The following is a 15,519-nucleotide window of genomic DNA, read 5'->3' on the forward strand; positions in this document are numbered from 1 at the left end:
TTCAATTTGCCATTTATTTAATATTAATTTATTTTCGGGAGATGTCAAATCCTTGCTCCATAGATCGTTGATTAACCATTTGTTTCTGCCATTGCAATTTTTCATTATTAAAATCATGCATCTTCGTTAACCCCCTGTCATGTATTTTATTCTAACAATTTTTCACTTGACATCCTGATAACTCCTCAATTCTTACACATGTATCATCCAACTAATTACCATGCAAAGTGACCTGGCCGGTAAGACATATCGGCAGGCCGGTAAGACATATCGCAACAGGGTGGCAAAAAACAAAGACGTACAACTTTTTCAAGCGAAGATTTAATAACAGTGAGTGACAGAAAGTGTTTTTTTCTGGGAAGTGACGATCAACCATCAACCAATGTAAGTAAAATGTGTAAAGAAAAACCGAGTTCATACAATATAGAATTAACAACACCGCAGGTAGTCTGAATAGCTAATTAGCTAACATTATTTTATTAGACGCGTGTAATTTGCACAGACCAAGAAAACTAAATTTCTAAAGAAAGCATGCTCGATACATTTTGATGTCAAAATAAATTTCCCTTTATATCATTTTTCCATCCATGCATAGCAATTATAATTAACGCGCATGTGTAATTTTAATTATTCAAGCAATGAATCCTGATTATATTTATTTGTCCTTCAACTAGATGCCAAAACAACCAGCAGTAGACAATGATTTAATTGTTACAGTTCTCTGCTCATCAAAAGAGGCCATATTTGAAAATGCCAACATAGCCACTCCAAGCGCTACTGTGTGGACAGATCTGAGTGACCATTTGGAAAAGAAGATGTCTGCAAAGGCTCTGTACACCTTTGTAAAAACAAACCGACACAATATCTGGTCAGCTCTGGGATTCAGTCATGATGAACCTGATCCTGAAACTAGCAGTGAAGCAAGCTCGTAATCAGGTCCTGAACTGCCATTTCAGCTTCATATTCCTTTTGACAAGTGGATGGAATTTATTCCGAAAAAGGCTGAATACAAAGATAAGAACCGTCGAACCCAAAAAAGAAACTATACCATTTTGAAGCCTGGCACCTGGACCCACATCATAAATGAACACATCTGGAAAACAGTCAAAATTCCTTGCACATTTGTTTTTAAAAGAGCCAAGGTCTATCCATCGGTCTCAAATAATTATATTGAAATCAGAGAATACTGCAAGGAGTGTCATGGCCTTCTCAACATTAATTGTGGCGGAGAGCCAGAAATTAACAGCCCAATAATATTGAACTGTTTCATTAAGAACCGTGATGACTCCTTTTACACTGGTAGCTCAAAGCGGTTTCTATCTGGACAGTTGCGTGAGCAGGTAGCCAAGGAACTTTGTGAGGGCAGGATGGAACCACATGTATGGCGAGCATCACAGGCAAATAAACTGATGGACCTCGGAGACTCTGAGCCAAGCCACCTGCCAAATTTGGCCACCCTGCGCAAGGCAAAGCAAGAGAAAAATGATTTGGCATTAGGTGACAAAAATCCAATTTTCTCATTGCAGATGTTGAAATACAGTTCACCTCACAGTGACAGCATCAAAGACATTGGACTTGACAAGTTTTTCTGTCACTATTGGAGTGAAACACAAATGCATGTGTACAAGAGCTTAAAAAAATCTCACCCAATATTATGTGTTGATGCAACTGGCTCAATAGTTAAAAAACTGATGAGACCGAATGGCACGTCTGGCCATATCTTCCTGTATCAGGGTGTTATGACAGGGCATACCAGTTCCAGTGTCCCAGTTGTGCAGATGCTGTCAGAGAAGCATAATGTTAATGCTATCACACAGTGGCTGAAGGAATGGATCCATGCAGGTGCATCTGTTCCTAAAGAAGCAGTGAGTGACTTTTCTCTGGCGATTCTTGGAGCTCTCGTCAAAGCTTTTACCCCTCATCCTGACCTGAAGAGCTACATCAATGAGTGCTTTAACATTTCACGTGGGAATCAACCTGGACATCTACCCCCATGTTTTGTCAGGGTAGATGTAGCACACTGTATTAAGATGATCTGCCGATGGGACTGCCTGAAAAACAAAATACCTCGTGTTAAGGATTTCTTTGTCAGGTCAATAGCACAGCTTCTTAAGTCACAATGTTTGCAACATGCAAAAGAACTTCTTCGTGCTATCACCATTGTGGCACTGAGTGAGACAGAGGGTAATGACAATTCTGGAGCCCCTATCCCTTCAGAAAAGTCCAAGAAATACTTGAGAGCGCAAATTGCAGAAGAATTTGTCCCCATTTCAGATGAGGACGTTGAGGGACAAGAACCAGGTGATGCATTAAATCAGCACATCCAGACTAATGTCCGACAGTGGGTGACAGAAATATGTGAGGAGAGCAGGTCACTTGCCATGGCTGATGGGGATCAGGACAACATCCACTTCCTCCCTGAGATCATTCCCCACATAACAAGACTTGGAAGTTACTTGCCACTCTGGACAGCAATAATGGTCCCTCTCTTTAAAAGCACCAGCATCACTGCAAGTTCCGCGGCTGTTGAAGCAGAGTTCAAAAACATAAAAAAAGGCCTTTATTCAAGCATGAAAGCCTACCCATTCGTGTGGACCGGTTTGTTGCTCGTCATCTTTCCTTCATTGAGGGAAACATGCGGATTTGCTGTGCAAAACAAAAAAGTGAAAAAGATGCGTGTGATGCCATGACTGTCAAAGAGCCTGACAATGTCTGCACTACTTCTCAAACTGAAGTAGTAAACAAAAGGGAAAAACAATCTCATCCTGGAGGGGAGCCAGATGCATCTACTCACAGTCTTCCAATGGAAGACAATGCAGTTGAAAACTGGAGAGGTTTAGCGGTCCCACCTAAAGGAATATAAGAGTTTGATCTTAAAGTAGTTCATTAGACATCCTGTGTATGAGAGTATGAAACTGTAAAGTGCTGAGTGTGTGACGGTGGAGACAAAACAAGATATGTGGGCAAGGATGTGCACGAATGAAATGTTCCAGAACAAACAATAACGCAGGAGCAGCAAGGAGTACAAGATGACCCAGGGGCAGCTGGTGGATAACAACTGGTGACCCTGGATGGAAAACTACAACCAGGAGGAGCGAGCAGGTGATTCTGCAGAAGAAGAAAGACCAATAAGAGCAAGCTAAAGTTAAATGCAGTATACACATACCCAATAGAATAATGACAGAATGCCTTTGTTGATGTGCCATTTGCATATTGTGTAGTATAATTAACGGCTGGGCAACTCGGAAGTAGAGTACGTCTGCTGGTGGAAACAGAGGCGTACAGAGGTGTATTGAGAGGGACCCGAGACCCAGGTGATGTATTAGATTTGTGTGTTAGGAATAAATCCATTCGTGTGTGTGAAAATGCCGGCTTCCTGATACCTTTCTATTGCAGAACGAGCGCGCATATTGTTGGATGAGTGGCAGTTGGGTAAGGTCACAAATTGGAGTCAGATTAGTAACTTGAGTTTATGTTAAATTAGAAATATATTCCAACACACCGAAAAAAAGAAAGACAACTTCATATCTCTCTCCTTGTCCTGAATGGCTGCATATTGATACACAAGTGGGCTGGAAAAAAGTCAAGGTACCATTGTTGAAAAACGGGAACCATCAACAGCCTGTTAAACTTCGCACATCAAAAGTGTCTGTGCTCAATAATTGTGCATTTGATGCTGTCTGTCAATGCTTATGCTGTTCTTTCTGTGAAAGTTCTTCATTTGAAAAGACTGTTCTGGACTATGAACGTGGGAACCAATTCCTCCACCTGGTGAAAACCATCACAACACAGGGTGTGAACCCACAGGTATACTCACTGAGGGCAGAACTGCTGGGAGAAATATTCAAACCTGTCCTCCTGACCTCTGGTGCTCTCCAAATTGATGCACAATGCCACGTCTCCACTGTAATTGAGAGCGCAATGAGGAATATCCCAAGTGTTTATTTGATAAGACAATGCTCTTCACAGTACTGCAATTTAGGCCAACAAGTAATAAGGCAAGTTTCACTTGTTTGTGTAAACATTGCTGTCCTGCAGACCTGCTGCATGGCTCATCTTCAGACTGCTGCTGAAAAGGAACTCAGCCTTTCGGACTCTCTCTGCCTCAGCCCAATTGAAAATCCTTCCCAGTGTCCGTCTTCATTCAAAACACAGGACAACAGTACAGGCAAGGATGTGTGTTCAGGTGATATTACTCACAGCTACAAACTGGGAGAGTCTGTGTGGTTTGACACTGACCTTGGTAGCAGTTGCAAGGAAGTTACCTTACTTGAATTTCCCTCCAGTCTGGAGCTAAAAGAAAAGACTTTTACTTTGAGAGCAGTCATTGGCTTTGAACCAGGACCGACCCAGGATTCTCTTGGGCATTATGTGGCATACTGCAGGAGGACTGCATATGCCTGGGAGATCTATAATGACCTGGGTAGTGGAGTGAAAGCAGCATCAGTAAATACTAAGATCTTCCCACATGCTGTGTTCTACACAGTGCAGTGATGCATTGTTTGATTTGTTGAAAAAAAAAAAGTGTTGATAAGGTTCCCTTTGAAAAATAAAGTTATTTTTTCACGTTTTCAAGTTTCTTTTTCTCGCTGTCATCAACTTCACATACATGTATTAATTGTTGCATTAATTAATGTTTTGGAACAGACATAGACTCACCAGGTAATTTAGGTTGCGGTGAACCTTTTTCACGTCAGATGTAATTGAAATAAATTATCATATAGGCTTATTGATAACAAGGAAATTAATCAATGAGCACGATAACACTAAAAGCACTAAAAGCAATAAAAGCCATTTCCCGCAGTGAAAGTTTTCTGTAAGCTAAAAAGAAAAAAAAAAAGGCTGAGAACATATTTACCTTGTATTCGTCTTGCATCAGGAGCATTCAAAGAGATTGACATTCGCGACGACATACGGTGACGTCATCGCTATAAATTAAATGTGTAATAACTAAAAAAAACTTTTTGCTGCACAAACCAGCACAAACGAAGCACAAACGAACGGTACCATTTTGGGTCCATTTGGAGAAAAAGGGGGGGGCTGGGTGACGTCATCGCGATTAAAATAAATGTCTAATATCTACGAAACCAGAGCAGCACAAACAAAACATTTTGCTGCACAAACCAGCACAAACGAAGAACAAACGAACGATACCATTTTGGGTCTTCTTCTTCTTCTTCGTTGGGGTTTAACGGCAGCTTGCATCCTATTAGTTGCATTGCCGCCCCTACTTTTTTTTTTTAATTTATTTATTTTTTCACATCACAACACTAAATTCTCCTCACCAGACCAGTGCTTTTTAAAAACTAAAAAAAACAGCGCTTTCCCCTCCCACTTGACCCTACTTCCAGAATGGTTTTCACCGATATTCCCTCAAGCCCTTCTGTCCGCAACTTCTCCACCAACTCAACCCTTTGCCCATAATATTTCCTACAGGAAAGCAGCGCATGTTGCACCGTCTCCTCCTCCTGACACTCAGAGCACAGCCCATCCCGGTGTTTCCCCAGAAGGTGGAGAGTGCTGTTAAGAAAAGTATGTCCTATCCTCAGTCTGGCAATAATGACTTCATCCTTCCTTTTCCACCCTCCTCTCCCACACTCATGAACTGACTCAGCCACTCTACTACACACTGAGAACAGGTGCCTCCCTTTGCTCTCCTGCTCCCACCGCTGTTGCCACTGCAGCATCACTTCCCTCCACACAATACTTTTACCCTCAGACTTAGACAGCGCTATGTTGGTCTCCACACGCTCTTTTTTCACTGCCTCTTTTGCCAGTTTGTCAGCCCTCTCATTCGCCAGGATACCCACATGTGCTGGAACCCACATCAGTGCTACCTTAACCCCCCTCGCTGCGACATCCCTAACAGCCAAAAGAATTTCCTGAATAAGGTCCTGTCGGCTCAGAGAACTGCCCCTCCCAATACTTTTAACTGCAGACACAGAGTCACTACACACCAGGAAATTACAATTTACAAGTTGCTCCGCCCATTGCACTGCCATCAGGATAGCAGCCAATTCCACAGTGAACACACTTAGATTGTCCGATGTTCTCTTACATGACTGTACATTTAATTTATTTATGTAAAATGCTGCCCCTGTAGCCCCAGTTTCCTGGTCCTTTGAACCATCCGCAAAGGCTAGTATATGGTCAGTGTAGTTCTCCGCCACCCGGCATTGAAACTCACGCACCAGATTTGCCTCTTTGTCCCTTAACTTGACTTCAAGCAGCTTTAGATCAACCTCTGGGGCCCTCAGCTGCCACAGAGGAGTCACTGGCCACAATACCACTGGGCAGAAATTCATGCCGTAAACAGCCACCTCTTGCGCCACTGTCTCCCCAGTCCACCCAAAGCTTTCCCCTCTCCCTGCCCCTCTCTCCCAGCTCGCCTGAAATGCCGACTTAACTGGATGGTCATCCCCTTGGCACCTCAGGCTAACCCAGTAATTAGCCTGGAGCTGCTTCCTTCTAAAACTGAGTGGCATTTCTCCTACCTCCACTTGCAATGAGCACACTGGAGAAGACCTCACAGCCCCTGTGCACACCCTCAATGCTGCCGCTTGAACTACATCCAGCCTAGCTAACTGGGACTTTGACGCTGACCCATAAACCACGCTCCCATACTCTATTCTGGATCTTATCAAGGATACATATATCTGCCTTAAAGATGACTTACTTGCTCCCCACTCTGTTCCAGCCAGACATCTCATTACATTTAAAACTTTCTTAGATTTATCAATCACGTATGTAATGTGGTCCCTCCACGTGATCCTTACATCAAAAAATACTCCCAGAAACTTAAAACACTTTACCTTCTCCAGGCTCTTTCCATACAGCTGCACCTGCATACTCTCCTCAACCTTCCTTCTAGTAAAAAACATACATTTAGTCTTATCTACAGAGAATCTAAAACCCCATTTCCTTCCCCAATTCTCTACCTGCGTTACAGCTTCCTGCACTTTCTTCACAATATGTTTCATATTTTTTCCCCTCTTCCACAAACCCACATCGTCTGCAAACAATGACTTGCCTACTCCTGGGTGCAGGTCTGTAAAAACATCATTAATCATTACATTGAACAATAATGGGTTTATCACACTTCCCTGCGGGATCCCATTTTTAACAAAGCACCTCCTGGAGATTTCTAGGCCTATCTTAACCTGAATACTTCTGTTACTTAAAAACTCTATTACCCAATTAAACATACTTCCACCCACCCCCAGTAAGTGCAACTTTATCAAAAGACCGTCCACCCACAGCATATCATACGCTTTCTCTACATCTAAAAACACTGCCGCAACCGTCTCTTTCCTTACCTGAGCTGTCCTGATTTCATGCTCCAAGCATACCAGTGAATCAGTGGTATTTCTCCCTTTTCTAAATCCACTCTGACAGCTGGCCATCAGTCCTCTTTCCTCCATAAAATGCATCAGTCTCTCATTCACCAGTCTCTCCATTAATTTACCCATATGCGATGTTAAGGCTATAGGCCTATAATTTGCCGGATTGCTTGCATCTTTCCCTGGCTCTCTAATGGGTATAGTAACCGCTTCTTTCCACCCTGATGGGATCTTCCCCTCCTCCCAGACTTTATTATACAAGTTCAACAACTTCCGCAATCCCACATCCCTTAAATGCCTAAACATGATATAACAAACACCATCTTTACCGGGAGCCGAGTTCTTACATTTAGCCAGTGCCCTCCTCAATTCCCCTACTGTGAATGGGACATTATACTTATCTTCCAATAAACCTTTCTTGTGAAAAGCCCCTGCATACACACCTTTAGTTTCCTCTCTGCCCCTACTCTCTTCCTCTGCCAGGTTATTGGGACTATGTACTTTGCTCAGAGTGTTCACCATCATTTCTGCCTTTTCCACATTTGTTATAGCTATCTGGCCCCCATCCAAGAGGATTGGGTAACCCCACTCCCTCCTATTACCTCCCATTTTTCTAATCATCCCCCACACTTCACCTATTGTGGTTGTGCTCCCAATAGAACTACAGTACCCCCTCCAATACGCCCTTTTCGTTTCTCTGATAGTCCTCCTGACCATTGCCTGCATCCTCTTATACTCAATCAGATGTTGGCAATTATGAGTCCTCTTCAGTACTCTTAAAGATCTATTTCTGTTCTTAACTACCTCTCCACACTTATCATTCCACCATGGAACTGCTTTCCTCTTATTCCTGCCTGTACTTTTGGGTATTGTAGTCTCTGCCGCCAGAAGAAGAAACGGCCGCACCTCTAATTCATATTCCTCCACATCACTAGTTTCTCGCCCTGCACTGAGAAATGCATCACTCACTACCCCAAAAGTTTCCCAGTCGGCCTTACTGAACACCCACCTTCCACTCCTATCCTCTACATTCAACGCCACACTAACGTCCATTTTACAAAGAATTGGATAGTGATCACTCCCTATGGTCCCTCTTTCATATACCTCCCATTCACACCTCGGCGCCAGTCTACCAGACACTAAAGTAAGATCTAATACGGATTCCTTTCCAGTTCTTACATCTATCCTAGTCTTTCTACCATCGTTAACACACACTAAGTTTGTACCATTCAACATATCTTCGATTACCTGCCCATTATTATCTGTTTTTTCCCCTCCCCATAATGTATTATGAGCGTTAAAATCCCCGCACCATATAACACTATCGCCATCCTGTCCCTCTACCTTCTCCAACTCATTCAACTTCAGCTGCTTACTTGGATTATAATAGTTTATTATCCCTACCTTCCTCCTGCCCGCCCAAACTTCCACCACCACATACTCCTGCTCTGCCCCTCGACCCACTACCCTATATGGCACTCCCTTCCTTACAAATGTTGCACACACCCCTCCATTACCGTGGTCTCTATCCCTCCTGAAGACAACATAGTCACTCAATACGAAATCCAGGTTAGGTCTTAACCATGTCTCCTGTACACATGTAATATCAGGCTTCACACTCCTGCTGTCAATAAATTTCTTAAAATCTTGGCCATTCGCTACCAAACTCCTAGCATTCCATTGCAAGAGTAACATAATCAGTAGATTATCCTACACTACCTGCTTCCTGGTTTGGCTGCCCATTCAGCCCCTCCCTTATCTCCTCCCACTTTAGTCCTACCAAGCCTAGATGTTGAATAGCAGCCTTTGTGATGATTTGAATCCTCTCAGTCTTGGACTTAACCTCAGCCGTAGCATTAATTACCCCTGCAATGAATATAACCAGCTCCTTCTTCTCTCCCTGTGCCCTGGACTCCTTTTCCCTGCTTGTTTCCTGCCTCTGGCTCCCAGCATTCCCTGAGCCGACCTCCACTCCGACCTTCCCTCCACCATTCCTCTCCGTTCCCCCCACCCGTCTGGCTGCCTCAGCATAGGATACTTTGTCCTTCACCTTTACATTCTGAATCTCCGCCTCCCTTCTCATCACTTCACATCCCCAGTACGCTGCGCTGTGCTTCCCACCACAATTGCAGCATTTTGGACTCACTTCCTCACCACACTCCCCATACTCGTGGTCTCCCCCACACTTAGCACATCTATTGACCCCTCTACAGAACTTTGCCACATGTCCAAACTTCTGACACTTAAAACACCTCATTGGCTTCTGCACATACTCTCTCACTCTGTACCTCATGAATCCGAGAGACACCTCCTCAGGTATCTCCTTCGAACTGAATAGCACTAGCATAGACTCAGTGACACTCTTCTCAACCCCCCTAGTCAACCGCTGCGCACCCTGCACCACATCACACTTCATCTTGAGGCTCCTCACAAGCTCCTTCACATCCATAGACACTGGAATCCCATATATCACACCTTTACTTCCTTCTCCTCCCACCCTCGCCACCTTTTCCACCACACTCTTCCCAACTACTTGCAGCCTTTGAGCTTTTGCAACCTGCTCCTCAGAGGTACACACAAGCAACAGATTGCCGTCATTCAACACTTTCGCAAACTCCACCTCTCCAACCTGTTTTCCAATTACTTTGGTCAATTTAACTGGATCCATACCCTTCACTCCACCCTCTCCTTCAAACCTCACTACAACCCTCCATTTCTCCTCTTTCCTCTGCCTTTCTGCAACTTCCCTGAAACGCTTCACTCCCCTACTCCCCACCATTTCCCAACTCCCACTCCCCTCCTCTTCCTTATCCCCCTCATCCATACCCCAACTACTATCTTCCTGTGACCCAGCCATGGCCAGAGAAGAGAATAAAAGCAGGCGTAATGTGTTATGGCGCAATTTTTTTTTTTTTTTACCCCCTCAGCCCAGCGCCGCCATAACTGGCTCGCTACCTTCGAAATATTTAAAGCCTAGGTTCTTTTTGAAGAATTTCCATACAAGTTTTGTGCAGTTCCAAGCAAACGCTCCTCGAATACGTGTCAGTGCGAGTGCTCTTCCGCCTTCCTCTCCAAATCGAATGGGCAGTTTGCTGGGAAGTTCATCCCATTTTGGGTCCATTTGGAGAAAAAGGGGGGGGGGGGTTGGGTGACGTCATCGCGATAAAAATAAATGTCTAATATCTACGAAACCAGAGCAGCACAAACGAACATTTTTGCTGCACAAACCAGCACAAACGAAGCACAAACGAACGATACCATTTTGGGTCCATTTGGCGAAAAAGGGGGGGGCTGGGTGATGTTAGAGATGTTCTAACTCTAACTTATTTTGCAAGAACCACACGAGAGACAATATGCCTTTTGAACACTTGCAAGTGGAGAATTTGTTCGTTACTGTAGATACAGCAATGTCCGAACAAAGTCTGCCGTTGAAGTCATGCAAGAGAGTATTTATTGAAAGAAGAAGGGTGGGGGTGAGAGTCAGCCAAGGTGGGGGTGACATTCGACATGTGTGGTGGTCACCTTGGCAAATGATTAACCACTTGGGAGGGTCCCAGTTTATCGCTCCACGAGGCCGTGGACATAAATCCTAGTGGAGCAAAACAAGGACGCCTCCACACCATGTGGAAAGCTTCAACAACTGAATGGTTAAACTTTTCAGAGTCACGGGAAGGTAAAAGGTTCAAACAAAGTTCATCATTCTAGTCTACATCCCAACATAATCATACGATCAAGATAGTTTATAAACCCTAACATATCCCTCCTGTTTATCATATGATTATGCCCACCCCGATCAATAAAACATAAGTAAGAAAATATAATGAAGAAAAACAACAATAAAATAAAAACACAGAAACAGCACATCATTGTACCCATCACTTGCGAAGCATTTTCGATGGTCAAATCATTAAGTTTCTGTAAAACATGCTCGGCTAAACATCATCTACGCAATCTACATAGATCAATTTTAGTGTGTGAGTGAAAAACCTGCGGCAAGATGTTATAATGCAGGAAAGGTCTCACACGGTCCCTCTGCCTTAGGCGACCATAATGTTATCAATAACAACAGTCAAGACAAAAACTGCTTGTGTTTGTTCAGCCGTCATAGTCATCACATTTGACATGTCTGATATGTTGTATTTGCACTTGTGCTATGGTAGAAGACAAAAGTCTTGATACAGCAGACTTCAAACACGGGATAACACAAGTTGTAAATAAGCAGATCAACACAAGCACAAAAAGCACAAGAGCCACAAATTTCAACAGCAGTTGCCACCAGTTGCCAGAGAATAGTCACAAAAAGAAATCCCATTGGTGTGGGACTTTGTCTTTTGACATGGCCTGCTGTAAGTTCTTCAGTGAATTCATGGCATCGTTGATGTGCGTGTCATTTTCTCCTGGTATGTATGTGCAACAGGAGGTCCCAATAATGTGGCACACACCACCTTGCGCTGCAGTCATCAAGTCCAGAACCATCCTGTTTTGTAAGACCATTAGCCTAATAGCCTGAATCTCTCTGTTTTGACCATCATTGACCTGCAGCGAGAGATTCACAAACGATTGGAAACGATAGTTCAGTGTCTCGATGTAGAGTGCTTGTTTTCCAACTCCGATCCAAGGAAAAAGCGCATGAACAACTTTGTCTCCGACGGACCATATTTTATGATCATTTGGCACGTTCGCACCCCAGACAGGGTCATGAGGGTCAAAGGTTGCAACAGCCCTGCGTCGACGTCCAGAAGAGTTGTGTGCTGTCGTCAGCTGATGATGTTGGATCCTGTAAGTGTGGTCTGTCACCCACACTGGAGCACACACTCCTGTCCAGTTGGCGGGCAGCATCGGATAAACCTTGTGACCACAAAGCCACCAGCCATTCTGTATGAAGTAGGTCCCGTTAGATGGCGCAGCCATATCGGTGGGAGATCCCTCACCACTTGAAATGGCTCTCTTATCCTGACACTCAGCGGTGATGTCCAAAGCTCCCATCCAGTTTCCTCCTGGAGAGCAGTCGTCGTTGATGCATTTGTGGGTCTCGTTTCCTTGGATGTAACATGTGTAGTTCACTCCAGCTGGTCTCTCTGTGTAGGCCTCTTGCGGCAATGTTTGTCCTTTAACAGTCACATTGACATTTGTCCCGAAAAGCTGATCACAGGTACCGTCTGCAAGTCCAGGGCGGAAAGGGTCGGCATCACTGACTGTGACAGCACGGTGTTGATATCCAATTCCTCCTACGGATGCCATACATTTTGCTTCAGTGACATTCATTGCTCTCGCCTCCAAGTGAACTTGCGTGGAGGAAGGAGGGAGTTTGGAACACACATAGCATCCCTCCTGTGTGTGAGCTCTCATACTGAACTTCACATATCGGTACCAAGCGTTGGTTTCGTATGGGTTTCTGGGGTCCCATGACCAGTCCTCGAAATTCTCATCATGTGACCATCTTTTTCCACGAATGACACTGTCCATTGGTCCATTCAGGTGAGCCCACAAACCATAGCACACTCCAACCACAGCGCAGCATAGAATCCACCTGGCATATGGAATTCCGTTGCTACTAGGATGGCAGAGACACCGGGACATCTCCTCGCCTAGCGGAGTGGGGATCGCTGAATTCTTCACCAACGTTGAGACGTTCCACCCTAAACGATGAAACTCCTTTGAAGTCGGCCTTCCCCACCACTCCGAATGAGGGGTCCAGCACTCTCTGCAACTTGCAGTGGCTGAGGTGAATCCAGCTGGGCCGTTCAGCAATCTTTACTGCAGTGGGGGTAGTCAGCAAGACTTGGAATGGTCCCTCCCACCGCGGGCTGGCCCAGTTCTTTCTTTTGATGACCTTGATGTAGACACAGTCTCCTGGCTTAATGAGGTTGTCAACCTGTGGGGAAAGAAGACCAGGTGGCAGTAAATTTGCATTTAACACATCTTTCATTTTGAGCGTTCTGATCATGTAATCTGCCAAGGTCTGTTCTTCATCTGCTTTTTGCAAATCTGCAGGGAACACAGGTAGTCTATACGGTCTCCCATGTATAATTTCAAAAGGCCTTAGCCCTTCTGAATTGGGGGTGATTCTCATATAGAGTTTCACCAAGTCTAGGCACTCTGGCCAGGCTCTGCCTGTTGATTCCATGCATTTTTTCAACCTGCTTTTGATAGTAGCGTTTGCTCGTTCAACCAGGCCTGCACTGGATGGGTGCCAAGCACAGTGGTTTTTTAACGTTATCCCAAGGTGTACAGCCATGTTTTGTACAACTTGGTTCACAAAGTGTGGACCATTGTCACTGTAAATGATCTGTGGGATGCCATGAACCGGTATGACGGTTTTGCAAATGGCTTTTGCCACTGTTAAGGCATCTGCTCGTTTAGATGGAACTATTTCAACCCATTTGGAAAATGTATCAATCATCACTAGGCACTAGGTGTGAGTTCAATAAAATCCATGTGCATGATTTGGAATGGGTAAGACGGTTTTGGAAAGGAGCCTCTCTTAGGTCTCATGTTTCCTTGTGGATTATGTTTCACACAAACAGGACATGCTTTACAAAAAAAATTTAAGTAAGCATCTAAACCAAAGGTAGTGAATTGTTGATGTATGATGGACCTCATCCCTCCTGTCGACACATGGCAAGTGTTGCAATTGCTGCTGCCTTAAAAAGTGATTTTGGTAAAACAGGTTTGTCATTGATGCGGTGGATATTATCTGTATCCACAACTGCACCTTTTGTCGTCCACATTCGTTTTTCCACCATTGGAGCATTGCCCTGCATGTCTGTCAGTATAGTTTTATCTATGAGTTGCGTGTCCTCTGAATCTATTAAAAAAATTTCATGGCCATGTTTCCCTGCTGCTGCTTCTTTAGCGATTTTGTCTGCAAATCTGTTTCCATTTGAGACTTCATCTGTGCCTGTGGTGTGAGCAGCACATTTACACACAGCAAATTTAGCAGGTAAACGGATGGCCTGCAACAAGTCTTTCAACAAGGAGGCATGGGTAACCGGCTTACCGGTTGATGTTGTCATCCCCCTGCGCTCCCATTGTTTTGCAAAATAGAACAGAGTAGAAAACGCATCCTGACTGTCTGTGTATACAGTGACTTCCTTATCTCTTGCTAATTGACAAGCTCTTGTCAGTGCAATCAGCTCAGCAGCCTGCGCTGACCGATTGTATGGAAGCTTCTCTGCTTCAATAATCTGGTTTGGCAACTTCACAATTGCATAACCACTTTGATTGTTCCCTTTAGGATCCTTTGAACATGATCCATCCACAAACCACTTTTCCCCTTTATCAAGTGGAGTGTCACTTAAATCTTGTCTGGGTAGCTGTAGATGTTCTGTAGCATCTAAACAATTATGTGGGGTTCCATCTCCTGGCAACGGGATCAATGTTGCTGGATTTAGGACTGTGCACCTTTTTATCATAATATGCGGTTGTGACAGAAGTGTAGCAGTGTAGGATAGGTGTCTGGCGGGTGACAAAAAGTTCATTTTGCTTTGCAGTAGCAACACATCTACAGCATGTGGAACCAGCAAGTCCATTTTGTGGAAAAGGACCACATCTGCGGATAGTGTCACTGCAAGCGCTGCTGCGCATACTGCTTGGACACAGTCTGGTAACGATTGAGCCACTGGATCAAATTTTTTTGAATAAAATGCAATTGGTCTTAGTTTACTGCCATGACTCTGCAGCAACACTGAGGTCATAAAACCATTCCTGCAGTCTACCGTTTGCACAAACGTTTTATTGTAGTCTGGTAAGATAAGGGTTGTAGTTTCCATCAAAGCCTGTTTCAGTACTACAAAAGCATCTTCCGCTACTGGTGTCCATATTATTTATTCTGTCATTGCCATGGGGACTCCATGCACAATATTCAGCAGTGGTTGCGTCTTTTCTGCATAATGTGGGATCCATGCTCTGCAGTAATTGCAGAGCCCCAAAAATGACATCAGTTGTTTTTTTGTCTCAGGTTTTGGTGCATCTGCAAGGATTTGTTTTCTGGTTTTTTGTATCTGTCTTCCAGCAGCTGACAACGTGTGACCTAAATAGTTCACTTCCTGTTTGACCCATTGTAGTTTATTTTTGCTTACTTTATTCCTTGCTTTACAGAGATAGTGTAACAAAGCTAAGGAGTCTTCTTTGCAAGCAGCTTCAGTTTCGGAGGCTATCAAGAGATCATCTACATAAA

The 15,519-nt window shown here is 44.1% G+C and overlaps 2 long non-coding RNA genes across 2 annotated transcripts; both read right to left on the reverse strand.

Moving 5' to 3' along the window:
- Positions 1–344: 344 nt before the first annotated feature.
- LOC147040575 (uncharacterized) lies at positions 345–2,601 on the reverse strand. The gene is made up of 3 exons (XR_015062941.1): positions 2,377–2,601; positions 1,647–2,047; positions 345–1,457 (listed from the first exon to the last, which is right to left on the reverse strand). It is a non-coding gene; the product is annotated as an uncharacterized LOC147040575 (long non-coding RNA).
- A 141-nt stretch (positions 2,602–2,742) lies between these two features.
- LOC147040576 (uncharacterized) lies at positions 2,743–3,886 on the reverse strand. Its single transcript, XR_015063034.1, has 3 exons — positions 3,818–3,886; positions 3,503–3,572; positions 2,743–2,849 (listed from the first exon to the last, which is right to left on the reverse strand). It is a non-coding gene; the product is annotated as an uncharacterized LOC147040576 (long non-coding RNA).
- Positions 3,887–15,519: the final 11,633 nt, after the last annotated feature.

This window comes from Syngnathus leptorhynchus, chromosome 20 (assembly GCF_054491065.1).
Source record: "Syngnathus leptorhynchus isolate UIUO chromosome 20, UIUO_Slep, whole genome shotgun sequence".
NCBI classification, from domain to species: Eukaryota; Metazoa; Chordata; class Actinopteri; order Syngnathiformes; family Syngnathidae; genus Syngnathus; species Syngnathus leptorhynchus.